Genomic DNA, 17,498 nt, shown 5'->3' with positions numbered 1-17,498 from the left:
TGACTCTCTGACAATGCTGTACTCCCTCCACACTGATCCTCTGACAATGCTGCACTCCCTCCACACTGACCCTCTGACAATGCTGCACTCCATCCACACTGACCCTCTGACAATGCTGCACTCCCTCCACACTGACCCTCTGATAATGCTCCGCTCCCTCCACACTGATCCTCTGACAATGCTGAACTCCCTCTACACTGACCCTCTGACAATGCTGCACTCCCTCCACACTGACCCTCTGACAATGCTGTACTCCCATCACACTGATCCTGTGACAATGTTGTCCTCCCTTCACACTGATCCTCTGTCAAAGCTGCACACCCTCCACACTGACCCTCTGACAATGCTGTACTCCCTTCACACTGATCCTCTGACAATGCTGAACTCCCTCCACACTGACCCTCTGACAATGCTGCACTCCGTCCACACTGACCCTCTGACAGTGCTGCACTCCCTTCACACTAATCCTCTGACAACGCTGCACTCCCTCCAAACTGACCCTCTGACAATGCTGCTCTCCCTCCACACTGACCCTCTGACAATATTGCACTCCCTCCACACTGACCCTCTGACAATTCTGCACTCCCTCCACACTGATCCTCTGACAGTGCTGCACTCCCTTCACACTGGCCCTCTGACAATGCTGCGCTACCTCCACACTGACCCTCTGACAATGCTGAACGCCCTCCACACTGATCCTCTGACAATGCTGCACTCCCTCCACACTGATCCTCTGACAATGCTGCGCTCCCTCCACACTGATCCTCTTTCAATGCTGCACTCCCTCCACACTGATCCTCTGACAATGCTGCACTCCATCCACACTGACCCTCTGACAGTGCTGCACTCCCTACCTACTGAACTTCTGGCAATGCTGCACTCCGCCCATTCTGAACCTCTGACAATGCTGCACTCCCTGCACACTGACCCTCTGACAGTACTGCACTCCCTCCACACTGATCCAATGACAATGCTGCACTCCCTCCACACTGACTCTGTGACAATGCTGCACTCCCTACACACTGATCATCTCACAAAGCTGCACTCCCTCCACACTGACCCACTGACAATGCTGCATTCACTCTATACTGACCCTCTGACAATGCTGCACTCCCTCCACACTGATCCTCTGACAATGCTGCACTCCCTCCACACTGACCCTCTGATAATTCAGCACTCCCTCCACACTGAATCTCTGACAATGCTGCACTCCCTCCAAAGTGATCCTCTGACAATGCTGCACTCCCTCCACACTGATCCTCTGACAATGCTGCACTCCCTCCAAAGTGATCCTCTGACAATGCTGCACTCCCTCCATCCTGACCTCCTGACAATGCTGCGCTCCCTCCACACTGACCCTCTGACAATGCTGCACTCCCTCCACACTGATCCTCTGACAATGCTGCACTCCCTCCAACCTGACCCCCTGACAATGCTGCACTCCCTCCACACTGACCCTCTGACAATGCTGCACTCCCTCCACACTGACTTTCAGACAATGCTGCACTCCCTCCACACTGACCCTCTGATAATGCTGCGCTCCCTCCACACTGACTCTCTGACAATGCTGCACTCCCTCCACACTGACCCTCTGACAGTGCTGCACTCCCTTCGCACTGATCCTCTGACAATGCTGCACTCCCTCCATCCTCACCCACTGACAATGTTGCACTCCCTCCACACTGACCCTCTGACAATGCTGCACTCCCTCCACACTGACTTTCTGACAATGCTGCACTCCCTCCACACTGACCCTCTGATAATGCTGCGCTCCCTCCACACTGACCCTCTGACAATGCTGCACTCCATCCACACTGACCCTCTGACAGTGCTGCACTCCCTTCGCACTGATCCTCTGACAATGCTGCACTCCCTCCACACTGACCCTCTGATAATGTTGCATTCCCTCCACACTGATCCTCTGACAATGCTGCACTCTCTCCACACTGACTGTCTGACAATGCTGTACTCCCTCCACACTGATCCTCTGACAAAGCTGCTCTCCCTCCACACTGACCCTCTGACAATGCTGTACGCCCTCCACACTGATCCTCTGAAAAAGCTGCAATCCCTCCACACTGACCCTCTGACAATGCTCAACTCCTTCCACACTGATCCTCTGACAATGCTGCGCTCCCTCCACACTGATCCTCTGACAATGCTGCACTCACTCCACACTGATCGTCTGACAATGCTGCATTCCCTCCACACGGATCCTCTGACAGTGCTGTACTCCCTCCACACGGATCCTCTGACAATGCTGCACTCACTCCACACTGATCCTCTGAAAATGCTGCGCTCCCCCCACACTGATCTTCTGACAATGCTGAACTCCCTCCACACTGACCCTCTGACAATGCTGCACTCCCTCCACACTGACCCTCTGACAATGCTGTACTCCTTTCACACTGATCCTCTGACAATGTTGTACTCCCTTCACACTGATCCTCTGTCAAAGCTGCACTCCCTCCACACAGACCCTCTGACAATGCTGTACCCCCTTCACACTGATCCTCTGACAATGCTGCATTCCCTCCACACGGATCCTCTGACAATGCTGCACTCACTCCACACTGATCGTCTGACAATGCTGCATTTCCTCCACACGGATCCTCTGACAATGCTGCACTCCCTCCACACTGACCCTCTGATAATGCTGCGCTCCCTCCACACTGAACCTCTGACAATGCTGCACTCCCTCCACACTGATCCTCTGACAATGCTGCACTCCCTCCACACTGACCCCCTGACAATGCTGCACTCCCTCCACACTGATGCTCTGACAATGCTGAACTCCCTCCACACTGATCCTCTGACAATGCTGTACTCCCTCCTCACTGATCCTCTGACAAAGCTGCACTCCCTCCACACTGATCCTCTGACAATGCTGCACTCCCTCCACATTGATCCTCTGACAATGCTGCACTCCTTCACACTGATCCTCTGACAATGCTGCACTCACTCCACGCTGACCCTCTGACAATGCTGCACTCCCTCCACATTGATCCTCTGACAATGCTGCACTCCCTTCACATTGACTCTCTGACAATGCTGTACTCCCTCCACACTGATCCTCTGACAATGCTGCACTCCCTCCACACTGACCCTCTGACAATGCTGCACTCCATCCACACTGACCCTCTGACAATGCTGCACACCCTCCACACTGATCCTCTGACAGTTCTGTACTCCCTCCACACTCTTGCTCTGACAATGCTGCACTCCCTCCACACTGATCCTCTGATAATGCTGCGCTCCCTCCACATTGATCTTCTGACAATGCTGAACTCCCTCCACACTGACCCTCTGACAATGCTGCACTCACTCCACACTGACCCTCTGACAATGCTGTACTCCCTTCACACTGATCCTCTGACAATGTTGTACTCCCTTCACACTGATCCTCTTTCAAAGCTGCACTCCCTCCACACTGACCCTCTGACAATGCTGTACCCCCTTCACACTGATCCTCTGACAATGCTGCACTCCCTCCACACTGACCCTCTGACAATGCTGCACTCCGTCCACACTGACCCTCTGACAGTGCTACACTCCCTTCACACTAATGCTCTGACAACGCTGCACTCCCTCCACACTGACCCTCTGACAATATTGCACTCCCTCCACACTGACCCTCTGACAATTCTGCACTCCCTCCACACTGATCCTCTGACAGTGCTGCACTCCCTTCACACTAATCCTCTGACAATGCTGCTCTCCCTCCACACTGACCCTCTGACAATATTGCACTCCCTCCACACTGACCCTCTGACAATTCTGCACTCCCTCCACACTGATCCTCTGACAGTGCTGCACTCCCTTCACACTGATCCTCTGACAATGCTGCACTCCCTCCACACTGACCGTCTGACACTACAGCACTCCCTCCACCCTGGCCCTCTGACAATGCTGCTCTACCTCCACACTGACCCTCTGACAATGCTGCACGCTCTCCACACTGATCCTCTGACAATGCTGCACTCCCTCCACACTGATCCTCTGACAATGCTGCGCTCCCTCCACACTGATCCTCTGACAATGCTGCACTCCCTCCACACTGACCCTATGACAATACAGCACTCCCTCCACACTGAACCTCTGACAATGCTGCACTCCCTCCACACTGATCCTTTGACAATGCTGCACTCCATCCACACTTACCCTCTGACAGTGCTGCACTCCCTCCCTACTGAACTTCTGGCAATGCTGCACTCCCTCCATACTGATCCTCTGACAATGCTGCACTCCCTGCACACTGACCCTCTGACAGTGCTGCACTTCCTCCACACTGATCCAATGACAATGCTGCACTCCCTTCACACTGACTCTGTGACAATGCTGCACTCCCTCCACACTGATCCTCTGACATTTCTGCACTCCCTCCATACTGATCCTCTGACAATGCTGCACTCCCTCCACACTGACCCTCTGACAATGCTGCACTCCCTCCATACTTACCCTCTGACAATGCTGCACTCCCTCCATACTGACCCTCTGACAATGCTGCACTCCCTCCACAATGACCCTCTAACAATGCTGCACTCCCTCCACACTGACCCCCTGGCAAGGCTCCACACCCTCCACACTGATCCTCTGACAATGCTGTACTCCCTCCACACTGACCCTCTGACAATGCTGCACTCCCTCCACTCTGATCCTCTGACAATGCTGCACTCCCTCCATACTGACCCTCTGACAATGCTGCACTCCCTTCATACTGATCCTCTGAGAATGCTGCACTCCCTCCACACTGACCCTCTGATATTGATGCACTCCCTCAGTTCTGACTCTCTGACAGTGTGGAAGTGGCCCATTACTGCCCCGAGGACAGTGTGGCCTAATCTCAGGACAAAAGCTCTGACAGTAGAGCACTCCATCATGACTGACACTCTGACAGTGCAGCACTCCCTCAGTACTGACCCTCTGACAGTGCAGCACTCTCTCAGTACTGACCCTCTGACATTGCAGCACTCCCTCAGTACTGACCCTCTGACAGTGCAGCACTCCCTCAGTACTAACTCTCTGACAGTGCAACACTCTCTCTGTACGGACACTCTGAAATTGCACTGACTCAGAATTGATACTCTCACTGTGTAGCGCTCCCTCAGTACTGACCTTTTGATAATGCATGCTCCCTCAGTACTGACCCTCTGACAGTGTAGTGCTTGTTCAGTACTGACCCTCTGATGGTGCAGTGCTCTCCGAGTACAGAGCCTCAGACATTGCGGCATTCCCTCTGGCCTAAACCTCTGACAGTGTGGTGCTCCCTCAGTCCTGACCCTTTGACAGTGTAGTGCTCCTCAGACATGGCCCTCTGTTAATGCAGCAGTCCCTCACTCTTGACCCTCTGACAGTGCGGTGATCTCTCAGTACTCACCCTCTGGCAATGCAGCAGTCCCTCAGTACTGACCCTCTGACAGCGCAGTGATCCCTCAGTACTGACCGTCTGACAGTGGGGTACTCCCTCAGTACTGACGCTCACACACTGCAAAACCTCCTCAGTACTGACCATCTGACAGTGTGGCACTGCCCCCATACCGATTTTGTGAAAGTGCGGTACACCCTCAGTGTACATCCTCTGGCAGTGCATCTCTTTGACAGTGCAGTGATCCTTTAGTTCTGACATTCTTACAGTGTAGCGCTCCCTCAGTACTAACCCTCTGAGAATGCACCGCTCCCTCAGTCCTGATCCTCTGACTGTGCAGCACTCCCTCAGTACTGATCCTCTGACAGTGCAGCACTCCCTCAGTACTGACCCTCTAACAGTGCATCACTCCTTCAGTACTGACCCTCTGACAGTGCCGCACTCCCTCAGTACTGAACCTCTGACAGTGTGGCACTCCCTCAGTACTGACCCTCTGACAGTGCCGCACTCCCTCAGTACTGACCATCTGACAGTGCGGCACTCCCTCAGTACCGACCCTCTGACAGTGCGGCACTCTCTCAGTACTGATCCTCTGACAGTGCAGCACTCCCGCAGTACAGACCCTCTGACAGTGCAGCACTCCCTCAGTACTGACCCTCTGACAGTGCGGCACTCCCTCAGTACCGACCCTCTGACAGTGCGGCACTCTCTCAGTACTGATCCTCTGACAGTGCAGCACTCCCTCAGTACTGACCCTCTGACAGTGCAGCACTCCCTCAGGACTGACACTCCCAAAGTGCAGCACTCCCTCAGTACTGACCCTCTGATAGTGCAGCACTCCCTCAGTACAGACCCTCTCACAGTGCAGCACTCCCTCAGTACCGACCCTCTGACAGTGCGGCACTCTCTCAGTACTGATCCTCTGACAGTGCAGCACTCCCTCAGTACTGACCCTCTGACAGTGCAGCACTCCCTCAGTACTGACCCTCTGACAGTGCAGCACTCACTCAGTACTGACCCTCTGAGAATGCACCGCTCCCTCAGTCCTGATCCTCTGACAGTGCAGCACTCCCTCAGTACTGATCCTCTGACAGTGCAGCACTCCCTCAGGACTGACCCTCTAACAGTGCATCACTCCCTCAGTACTGACCCTCTGACAGTGCCGCACTCCCTCAGTACTGAACCTCTGACAGTGCGGCACTCCCTCAGTACTGACCCTCTGACAGTGCCGCACTCCCTCAGTACTGACCCTCTGACAGTGCAGCACTCCCTCAGTACCGACCCTCTGACAGTGCGGCACTCTCTCAGTACTAATCCTCTGACAATGCAGCACTCCCGCAGTACAGACCCTCTGACAGTGCAGCACTCCCTCAGTACCGACCCTCTGACAGTGCGGCACTCCCTCAGTACCGACCCTCTGACAGTGCGGCACTCTCTCAGTACTGATCCTCTGACAGTGCAGCACTCCCTCAGTACTGACCCTCTGACAGTGCAGCACTCCCTCAGGACTGACACTCCCAAAGTGCAGCACTCCCTCAGTACTGACCCTCTGATAGTGCAGCACTCCCTCAGTACAGACCCTCTCACAGTGCAGCACTCCCTCAGTACCGACCCTCTGACAGTGCGGCACTCTCTCAGTACTGATCCTCTGACAGTGCAGCACTCCCTCAGTACTGACCCTCTGACAGTGCAGCACTCCCTCAGTACTGACCCTCTGACAGTGCAGCACTCCCTCAGTACTGATCCTCTGACAGTGCAGCACTCCCTCAGTACTGACCCTCTGACAGTGCAGCACTCCCTCAGTACAGACCCTCTGACAGTGCAGCACTCCCTCAGTACTGACCGTCTGACAGTGGGGTACTCCCTCAGTACTGACGCTCACACACTGCAAAACCTCCTCAGTACTGACCATCTGACAGTGTGGCACTGCCCCCATACCGATTTTGTGAAAGAGCGGTACACCCTCAGTGTAGATCCTCTGGCAGTGCATCTCTTTGACAGTGCAGCACTCCCTCAGTACTGACCCTCTGACAGTGCAGCACTCCCTCAGTACTGACCCTCTGACAGTGCGGCACTCCCTCAGTACCGACCCTCTGACAGTGCGGCACTCTCTCAGTACCGACCCTCTGACAGTGCGGCACTCTCTCAGTACTGATCCTCTGACAGTGCAGCACTCCCTCAGTACTGACCCTCTGACAGTGCAGCACTCCCTCAGGACTGACACTCCCAAAGTGCAGCACTCCCTCAGTACTGACCCTCTGATAGTGCAGCACTCCCTCAGTACAGACCCTCTCACAGTGCAGCACTCCCTCAGTACCGACCCTCTGACAGTGCGGCACTCTCTCAGTACTGATCCTCTGACAGTGCAGCACTCCCTCAGTACTGACCCTCTGACAGTGCAGCACTCCCTCAGTACTGACCCTCTGACAGTGCAGCACTCCCTCAGTACTGACCCTCTGACAGTGCGGCACTCCCTCAGTACCGACCCTCTGACAGTGCGGCACTCTCTCAGTACTGATCATCTGACAGTGGAGCACTCCCTCAGTACTGACCCTCTGACAGTGCAGCACTCCCTCAGTACAGACCCTCTGACAGTGCAGCACTCCCTCAGTACTGACCGTCTGACAGTGCCGCACTCCCTCAGTACTGACGCTCACACACTGCAAAACCTCCTCAGTACTGACCATCTGACAGTGTGGCACTGCCCCCATACCGATTTTGTGAAAGTGCGGTACACCCTCAGTGTAGATCCTCTGGCAGTGCATCTCTTTGACAGTGCAGTGATCCTTCAGTTCTGAAATTCTTACAGTGTAGCGCTCCCTCAGTACTAACCCTCTGAGAATGCACCGCTCCCTCAGTACTGATCCTCTGACATTGCAGCACTCCCTCAGTACTGATCCTCTGACAGTGCAGCACTCCCTCAGTACTGACCCTCTAACAGTGCATCACTCCCTCAGTACTGACCCTCTGACAGTGCCGCACTCCCTCAGTACTGAACCTCTGACAGTGCGGCACTCCCTCAGTACTGACCCTCTGACAGTGCCGCACTCCCTCAGTACTGACCATCTGACAGTGCGGCACTCCCTCAGTACCGACCCTCTGACAGTGCGGCACTCTCTCAGTACTGATCCTCTGACAGTGCAGCACTCCCGCAGTACAGACCCTCTGACAGTGCAGCACTCCCTCAGTACTGACCCTCTGACAGTGCGGCACTCCCTCAGTACCGACCCTCTGACAGTGCGGCACTCTCTCAGTACTGATCCTCTGACAGTGCAGCACTCCCTCAGTACAGACCCTCTGACAGTGCAGAACTCCCTCAGGACTGACACTCCCACAGTGCAGCACTCCCTCAGTACTGACCCTCTGATAGTGCAGCACTTCCTCAGTACAGATCCTCTCACAGTGCAGCACCCCCTCAGTACCGACCCTCTGACAGTGCGGCACTCTCTCAGTACTGATCCTCTGACAGTGCAGCACTCCCTCAGTACTGACCCTCTGACAGTGCAGCACTCCCTCACTACTGACTCTCCCACAGTGCAGCACTCCCTCAGTACTGACCCTCTGACAGTGCAGCACTCCCTCAGTACTGACCCTCTGACAGTGCGGCACTCCCTCAGTACCGACCCTCTGACAGTGCGGCACTCTCTCAGTACTGATCCTCTGACAGTGCAGCACTCCCTCAGTACTGACCCTCTGACAGTGCAGCACTCCCTCAGTACAGACCCTCTGACAGTGCAGCACTCCCTCAGTACTGACCGTCTGACAGTGCCGCACTCCCTCAGTACTGACGCTCACACACTGCAAAACCTCCTCAGTACTGACCATCTGACAGTGTGGCACTGCCCCCATACCGATTTTGTGAAAGTGCGGTACACCCTCAGTGTAGATCCTCTGGCAGTGCATCTCTTTGACAGTGCAGTGATCCTTTAGTTCTGACATTCTTACAGTGTAGCGCTCCCTCAGTACTAACCCTCTGAGAATGCACCGCTCCCTCAGTCCTGATCCTCTGACAGTGCAGCACTCCCTCAGTGCTGACCCTCTGACAGTGCAGCACTCCCTCAGTACTGACCCTCTAACAGTGCATCACTCCCTCAGTACTGACCCTCTGACAGTGCGGCACTCCCTCAGTACTGACCCTCTGACAGTGCGGCACTCCCTCAGTACTGACCCTCTGACAGTGCCGCACTCCCTCAGTACTGACCATCTGACAGTGCGGCACTCCCTGAGTACCGACCCTCTGACAGTGCGGCACTCTCTCAGTACTGATCCTCTGACAGTGCAGCACTCCCGCAGTACAGACCCTCTGACAGTGCAGCACTCCCTCAGTACTGACCCGCTGACAGTGCGGCACTCCCTCAGTACCGACCCTCTGATAGTGCGGCACTCTCTCAGTACTGATCCTCTGACAGTGCAGCACTCCCTCAGTACTGACCCTCTGACAGTGCAGCACTCCCTCAGTACTGACCCTCCCACAGTGCAGCACTCCCTCAGTACTGACCCTCTGATAGTGCAGCACTCCCTCAGTACTGACCCTCTGATTGTGTAACAGTCCCTCAGTGTTGACCCACCGACAGTGCAGCACTCCCTCAGTACTGACCCTCCGACAGTGCAGCACTCCCTCAGTACTGACCCTCCGACAGTGCAGCACTCCCTCAGTACTGACCCTCTGACAGTGCAGCACTCCCTCAGTACTGACCCTCTGATAGTGCAGCACTCCCTCAGTACTGACCCTCCGACAGTGCAGTGCTCCCTCAGTACCGACCCTCTGACAGTGCTGCACTCCCTCAGTACTGACCCTCCGACAGTGCAGCACTCCCTCAGTACTGACCCTCCGACAGTGCAGCACTCCCTCAGTACTGACCCTCTGACAGTGCAGCACTCCCTCAGCACTGACTCTCTGACAGTGCAGCACTCCCTCAGTACTGACCCTCTGACAGTGAAGCACTCCATCAGCACTGACCCTATGACAGCGCAGCACTCTCTCAGAACTGACCCTCCGACAGTGCAGCACTCCCTCAGCACTGACCCTCTTTTTTCTCTTTCATTGAGTCTTGTGGAAATTTGGAGACATAGGGTTTGCAGATTCTGAGGAAGCGTGAGAGAGACACACAAACCAAACCCTGTCTGAAACTCTCTGTAATAGACTATTCAGAGGCACAGAGTCACAGAGATGCACAGCTTGGAAACAGACCCTCCTGCCCACCTCGTCCATACCAACCAGATATTCTCATCTCATTTCATTCCATTAGCTAGCACTTGGCTGATATCCCTCTAAACCCTTCCTATTCACATACTCATCCTGATGCCTTTTAAATATCAGAATTGTACCAGCCCCTATCACTTCCTCTGGCAGCTACCTGCATGCCCTTGAATAAGTGCTCAAACATTCATACTGTCGATACAAACTCTAATAAACACCAACCTACGAAAGGCTATCATTGTCATTTTCAACCCACCCTTTGCTTCTTCATTATGCTGATTTCAACACAGGTAATAAAACAGTGTTAGTGACCATCCACCGTGACCCTGTTATAAAACTTATTTACAAATGTGGCTTGCATGTGATTCCCACACCCTCTAATAGTTGCCTGGAAGGTAGGGGTGAGCAGTACTCTCCTGCTGCAGTCCTCGGGTGTCCCACAGTGATGTTAGGGTGGGAGCTCCAGGATTTTGACCTGAACCATGTAAAGAGCTCTCTTACTGGAGGGCCTTTTTAAAGTTGGGAAGTTATTATAGCCCAGGATGACCCGAGAGCTGCTGTCTTGCCAGAGAGAGAGGCCTGGTGGGTCACCTGCCTCAGTTGAGGGGTGAGGTTGAGAAGCTGGGGTCTTCATGGTAATTTCAGACATGATAGAGATTGAGCCAACAATGTTGGCATCACGAACCTGTTAGCTGTGGTAAGTGACCCTCCTTTGTAGCAGTTTGAGAATTCAACACTAAAATCAATCTGTACGGACGCGCTGGAGACCTGAAACATCAATATAGAGATTGCTGAAGGAGCTAAGCATGTCCGGCAGCATCTCTGAAGGGAGAGGGAGAAAGTGACAGAGAGAGAGTTCACCTTTCAATCCAGTGATTTCTGCGGGAAAGTTCCTTCAGAACAGACCGTTTTGAGGAGGGGTCACTTGAAATGCGAATTGTTCCTCTCTCTCTTCACCGTTGCTACCTGCTGAATTCTGCTGAATTTCCCCACCATCTGTTTGCTTGAGAATTTGACCTGATCCAAGCGTCACTGAGTAATTCAGTCTGTGTTCAATGTCCTGAGGCTGCTTCTGCTGAAAGTTGACAAACAGGTTTAAGGCTTTGTAAGGTATTGTATTCGGAGTGAGGGATACATGGGAGAACAGATACAGAACACAGGCACTTCACAAAGATCCTTCTCAATGTAACTTTGTGATGTTAATTCAGAAGGAACAGCTCAGACCTAACATTTCAGTTAATCAGCCAAGGGGAGTATATATGTCATGATAAGGACTTGTTGTACAGACTGTACCGAACCGAACTTTAGTGACTATGTTTGTACGTAAAGTTCTTGTTGTGAATAAAGTCTCTTTTTGATATTGATATAAATATTTTTTCGAGGGGGACCAAGCATCTTGAGCTCGTGGAGGCATTGCCCTGGAAGGTAGGGGTGAGCTGTACTCTCCTGCTGCAGTCCACGGGTGTCCCACAGTGATGTTAGGGTGGGAGCTCCAGGATTTTGACCTGAACCATGTAAAGAGCTCTCTTACTGGAGATCTCTTTCTTAAATAATCGCTAGACAAGTTCGATACTCCCCGGGTATAGACATCAAACGGTCATCAACGGGGAGGAGATGGTGGGATGGTTACCGGGGCTCAGTGTTGCCTCACCCCACCCGGGTTCGATTCCAGCCTCGGGCGACTGTCTCTGTGGAGTTGGCACATTCTCCCTATGTCAGCCTCCGGGTGCTCCAGTGTCCTTCCACTGTCCAAAGATGTGCAGGCTGGGTGGGTTAGCCAGAGGAAATGAAGGGATCCAGGTATAGAGTGGATGATGGGCTGCTCTACTGGGGATCAATGTGAACCTGATAGGCCGGACGGCCTGCTTCCACATGCTATGATCAATCCAGAGACCCAAATAATGTTCTGGGCCCTGGGCTCCAATCTTGGGGGTGGCTGTAGATCATCCCAGGGAGAATAGGTTTGGGAATGAACACGGTCCCAGGGGGTAACTGGTTTGTTTTCTGAGGTGTTGAGGGCATGAATGTTTTGTCGAGGTTCTTTGGAGATAAATATACTGAAGAGGTGCTTTCTGAGGTACTGAGGGAACACTATCTGGCGGTACAGGGTGCAGTAGGTGGAATGGTACAGATACACTTCCCTAATCATTTCCTGAGTGCCCCCACGGCACGCTGATGTGGTTATCTGAGATGGAAGCCACGCCCCATTTGAGATGATTAGATCAACACTCAGTGAAAAATAAAACACAAACACAAGCCTTAAACATGGATTGGAGTGTGAGAAACAAAAGCTCACTCACTTTAATAATTTCAGTCCGAGACCAAAAATCTCAATCCGAGTCGTTTATTTGTACACTTGCAAGTGGGTGCCTTGTCTAATTGCCAGGTACGGCAATTAGAAATGCACAGTAAACCACAACAAACTCTTGCAATATATACAGTTTTTTCCCATATGTTTTCCTTATTCCATTGTTTGTTCCCTGCTTCACTTACGTCACTCATTTCCTTTAGACTGATCCCTCAACTTCTGTTTATCCTGTCTTGTCCGTGACAAACTCTTATCTCTGACTCCCATAAGGGTGTTTGACGTCAGTCTACTGTAGGTCATTGATTAGGCATATCTTTTCTTCTATCAGCATCTATTTCTATCCAGAGGCCACTTTGACCTCTTTGATTAGGGTTTGTTCCTGTGTCTCTGTACAAGTGGGGAAACAGATGTTTTTCCTGTTTGCCCATGCATCCACCATTGTTCTGTAATCACGTCTCATGCTAACATACCATTTTCTTTAACGGATTATATGTTTCCTCATTTTTGCTAAGTCAGCTCTCGTCCAAAACAATCCCAAACGACTCGGCTTCAGATTTTTGGTCTCGGACTGAAATTATTAAAGTGAGTGAGCTTTTGATTCTCACAAGAGGAAAACTGTTATGAATCTATCATCACTTGTTGCTTGGACATGTTTTAGAAAAGCAGGCACACAAACAGACCAATGCTGTCCATGCAAGGGGTGCTGCACAGGAAGATCCAAGAATTCATTTGCCGTTGATGTCTGTCTCTCTGCAGAGGTCATCATCCGAGTTCAGGGTTCAGACCTGGGTGAAATCATCTCTCCATCAAAACCTCAACCGTGTGTGTGTGTGTGTGTGTGTGTGTGTGTGTGTGTGTGTGTGTGTGTGTGTGTGTGTGTGTGTGTGTGTGTGTGTGTGTGTGTGTGTGTGTGTGTGTGTGTGTGTGTGTGTGTGTGTGTGTGTGTGTGTGTGTTTATATTGTATATCCAAGAAAATAAATTCCTGCTGTTGTTTCAGGTTGATTGGTCCTTGATTTTCAAAAAACTGGGGAAGATACAAATGTGAAAGCTTTTAAAAGCTGCAAAACTCACTTAACTGGGGTAAAGTGAATGCTGTAAATCTCCCAAAAGAGGTTGGAATGGAAGAAACAAGTAACATTAGATTGAGAAGAGATGGTGCCATTCAGGTGCAGAGGTATTGTTGGAATGTCTATTCATGATTAACTAAGTCATTTCAGCAGAGGAGAAAACAATTCCAGGTAGATCAAAAACACCTTGGAGATAGTTTCTCAACCAACCTGCTCAGTGATGGTATGATATTCCTCTGGACCAGGTGGGACTTGAACCTGGATCTCCTAGCTCAGAGGTAAAGACGCTACCACTGTCCATTTCTACCTTCCCCAAGCTGTACATGAGACCTAACACTTGGCTGCAGACATCAATTGAAAACAGCCTATGTGACAAGGTCTTAATGAAGGAAGGAGGGAGAAACCAGGAATCTACAGGCCAATCACTCTGACGGCGGGGAAACTGTTGGAATGAATACTTAGGGACAGAATGAATCTGCACTTGGAGCAGGCAGGGGTTAATCAAGAACAGAAGGTGTGGTTTTATTAAAGGAAGGTCATACCTGACCAACCTGATTGAATTTATCAAAAAGGTGGCCGGGTGACAGCAATGCATTTGGTGTAGGCTACTTGGAATTCAGTGAGGCTTTTGATAAGGTCCTGCAAGGGACACTGATGGCAAAGACAAGAGCCATGGCATCCAAGGAAATTTGGCAAATTGGATCCACAATGGGCTGAGTCACAGGAAGCAGAGGGTGAGATGTGCTTCTGTAACTGGAAGCTTGTGCCCAGTGGGATCTTGCAGAGGCCAGTATTGGGTCCTCACAGTTTCTAGGTTCATAGAAATAACTTTCACTTGAAAGTTGGAGGATTGATCAGTGAGTTCACGGATGATATGAAAACTAGTGTGATGGCAAACTGTGAAGAAGATAGAATTAGACCATAGGAAGACAAACTTAATAAGGGAATACATGATGAACTATAGGGCCCTGGGAAGCACTGAAGATCAGAGGGACCATGTTGTCCATGTCCACCAGTCACTTAAACACTGGGACACGCCTTTCCTTGTGAAGCACAAAGGTTGAGCTGGGAAGTTCTGTCGGAACTGTCGAAAACATTGGCTCGGGGACTGGTAGCTTGTTGATTGCATTTCTGGAATTCACATTTAAGGAGGGATATGCTAGCACTCGAGACTTGGAAGGATGTTGTCTGAGCTGGAGAGTTTCAGTTATGAAGAGAGACTGGAAAGATTGGGTCATTTTCCTTAGACCAGAGAGATTGAGAGGGGAGTCGCAGGTAGATAGGACAGTGAAGAAGGCATTTTGTATGTTTTCCCTTATTGGTCAGAGCATTGAATAAAGGAGTTTTGTGTGCAATTCTGCTCTGATTCATGTAGAAAGGATGTTGTGAAATTTGAAAAGGTTCAAGAAGGATTTACAAGGATGTTGCCAGGTTTGGAGGGATGGAACTACAGGGATGGCTGAATAGGCTGGAGCTGTTTTCCCTGGAGTGTTGGAGGCTGAGGAGTGACCTTCCAAACGTTTATAAAATCATGGAGGCATGGATAGGGAAAATAGACAATGTCTTTTCCCTGGGGTGTGGTAGTCAAGAACTAGAAGGCATAGGTTTAGGGTGAGAGGGGAAAGATTTACAAGGTCCTAAGTGCCAACTTTTCATGCAACAGGCCGTGCGTGTATGCAAGAGGAAGTGCAGGCCAGTACGCGGCTATTAACATATAAAAGGTATCAGGAGGGGTAGAAGAAAACTCCACAACCACCTGATGAAGGAGCAACGTTGCGAAAGTAAGTGGTTCCAATTAAACCTGTTGGACTATAACCTAGTGTTCAATGATTTTTAACTTGAATTGGAAGGGATTAGAGGGCCAAGTGTTCGTAAATGGGACTAGGTTAATTTCGGATATCTGGTCGGCATGGACGAGTAGGGCTGAAGGATCTGTTTCTGTGTTGTAAATCTGTTTGACTCTATAACATCATTGAGATTTATAAAATAATGAGAGGTGTTGATTGGGAAGACAGTAAGGAAATATTCCCCTTGATAGAGGAAGTAGTTAAGACAAATGCTGTAAAGACTGGAAGGCTGTGCAGCATTTGAAGGTAAGGGGCAGGAGACTTACGGGGAAGGTCAGTGATAAGGTCATACAGCATGGAAACAGACCTTTTGGTTCCCCCCAAGTCAATGCTCATCATAATCCCAAACAAAACTCGTCCCATCGCCTGCTCCTGGCCCACATCCCTCCAATTCTGTCCTGTTTGTCCAAATAGCTTTTAAACATTGGAACTGTACCCGCATCCATTAATTCCTCTGGAAGTTCACTCACACACGAACCACTCTCTGTGTAGAAAAAGTTGACCCTCATTTCCCTTATAAATCTTTCCCCTCTCACTTTAACATATGTCTCCTAGTCCTGAAGTCTCGGGGGGAGTAAGCTCCCCAGTCCAAGGGGAAAATTTCCTCACTATCTACCTTATGAACACCTCTCATTATTTTATACATCTCAACCATGTCATCGAGTAATATAGACTTATAGCACAGAAACAGATCCTTCGAACCAACTCATCCATGCTGAACGGATATCCTAACTTACCCTAGTCCCATTTACCAGTACTTGGTCCATATCCCTCTAATCCCTTTCTCTTCATATACAAGTCCTGAAGTCTATCAGGAGAAAGTGAGGTCTGCAGATGCTGGAGATCAAAGTTGAAACTTTATTGCTGGAACAGCACAGCAGGTCAGGCAGCATCCAGTGAACAGGAGATTCGACGTTTCGGGCACAGGCCCTTCTTCAGGAATGAGCAGAGAGTGTTCAGCAGGAGAAGATAAAAGGTAGGGAGGAGGGACTTGGAGGAGGGGAGTTGGAAATGTGATAGGTAGAAAGAGGTCAAGGTGAGGGTGATAGGTCGGAGTAGGGTGGAGGCGGAGAGGTCAAGAAGAAGACTGCAGGTCAGGAAGGCGGTGCCGGGCTGGAGGGATCCGGCTGAGACAAGGTGGGGGGAGGGGGGATGAAGAAACTGGTGAAGTCCAAGTTCATCCCCTGCGGTTGGAGGGTTCCCAGTCGGAAGATAAGACGCTCCTCCTCCGACCGTCGGGTTGTTGTGGTTTGGCGGTGGATGAGTCCAATGACCTGCATATCCTCGGTGGAGTGGGAGGGGGAGTTGAAATGCTGTGCCACAGGTTGGTTGGGTTGGTTCGTCCGGGTGGCCCAGAGGTGCTCTCTGAATCGCTCCGCAAGTAGGCGGCCTGTCTCCCCAATATAGAGGAGGCCACACCGGCTGCAGCGGATGCAGTAGATGATGTGGGTGGAGGTGCAGGTGAATCTGTGGCGGATATGGAAGTTTCCCTTGGGGCCTTGGAGAGAAATGAGGGGGGAGGTGTGGGCGCAAGTGTTGCACCTCCTGCGGTTGCAAGGGAAGGTGCCGGGAGTGGTGGTTGGGTCGAGGGAAAAGACATCTGACATTCACCTTATATATGTCCCTTATTATATTGTAAACGTCTGTAAGTTCGCCCCTCAAACCTCAAGCTCCTTTCCATATAACTCAAACTCTCTAGTCCTGGGAACA

The sequence above is a fragment of the Chiloscyllium plagiosum genome, unplaced genomic scaffold (assembly GCF_037043375.1).
Source record: "Chiloscyllium plagiosum isolate Xiang-an unplaced genomic scaffold, Cpla_swu_hap1 HiC_scaffold_45, whole genome shotgun sequence".
Lineage (NCBI taxonomy): Eukaryota > Metazoa > Chordata > Chondrichthyes > Orectolobiformes > Hemiscylliidae > Chiloscyllium > Chiloscyllium plagiosum.
This window is presented reverse-complemented; position numbering follows the sequence as displayed.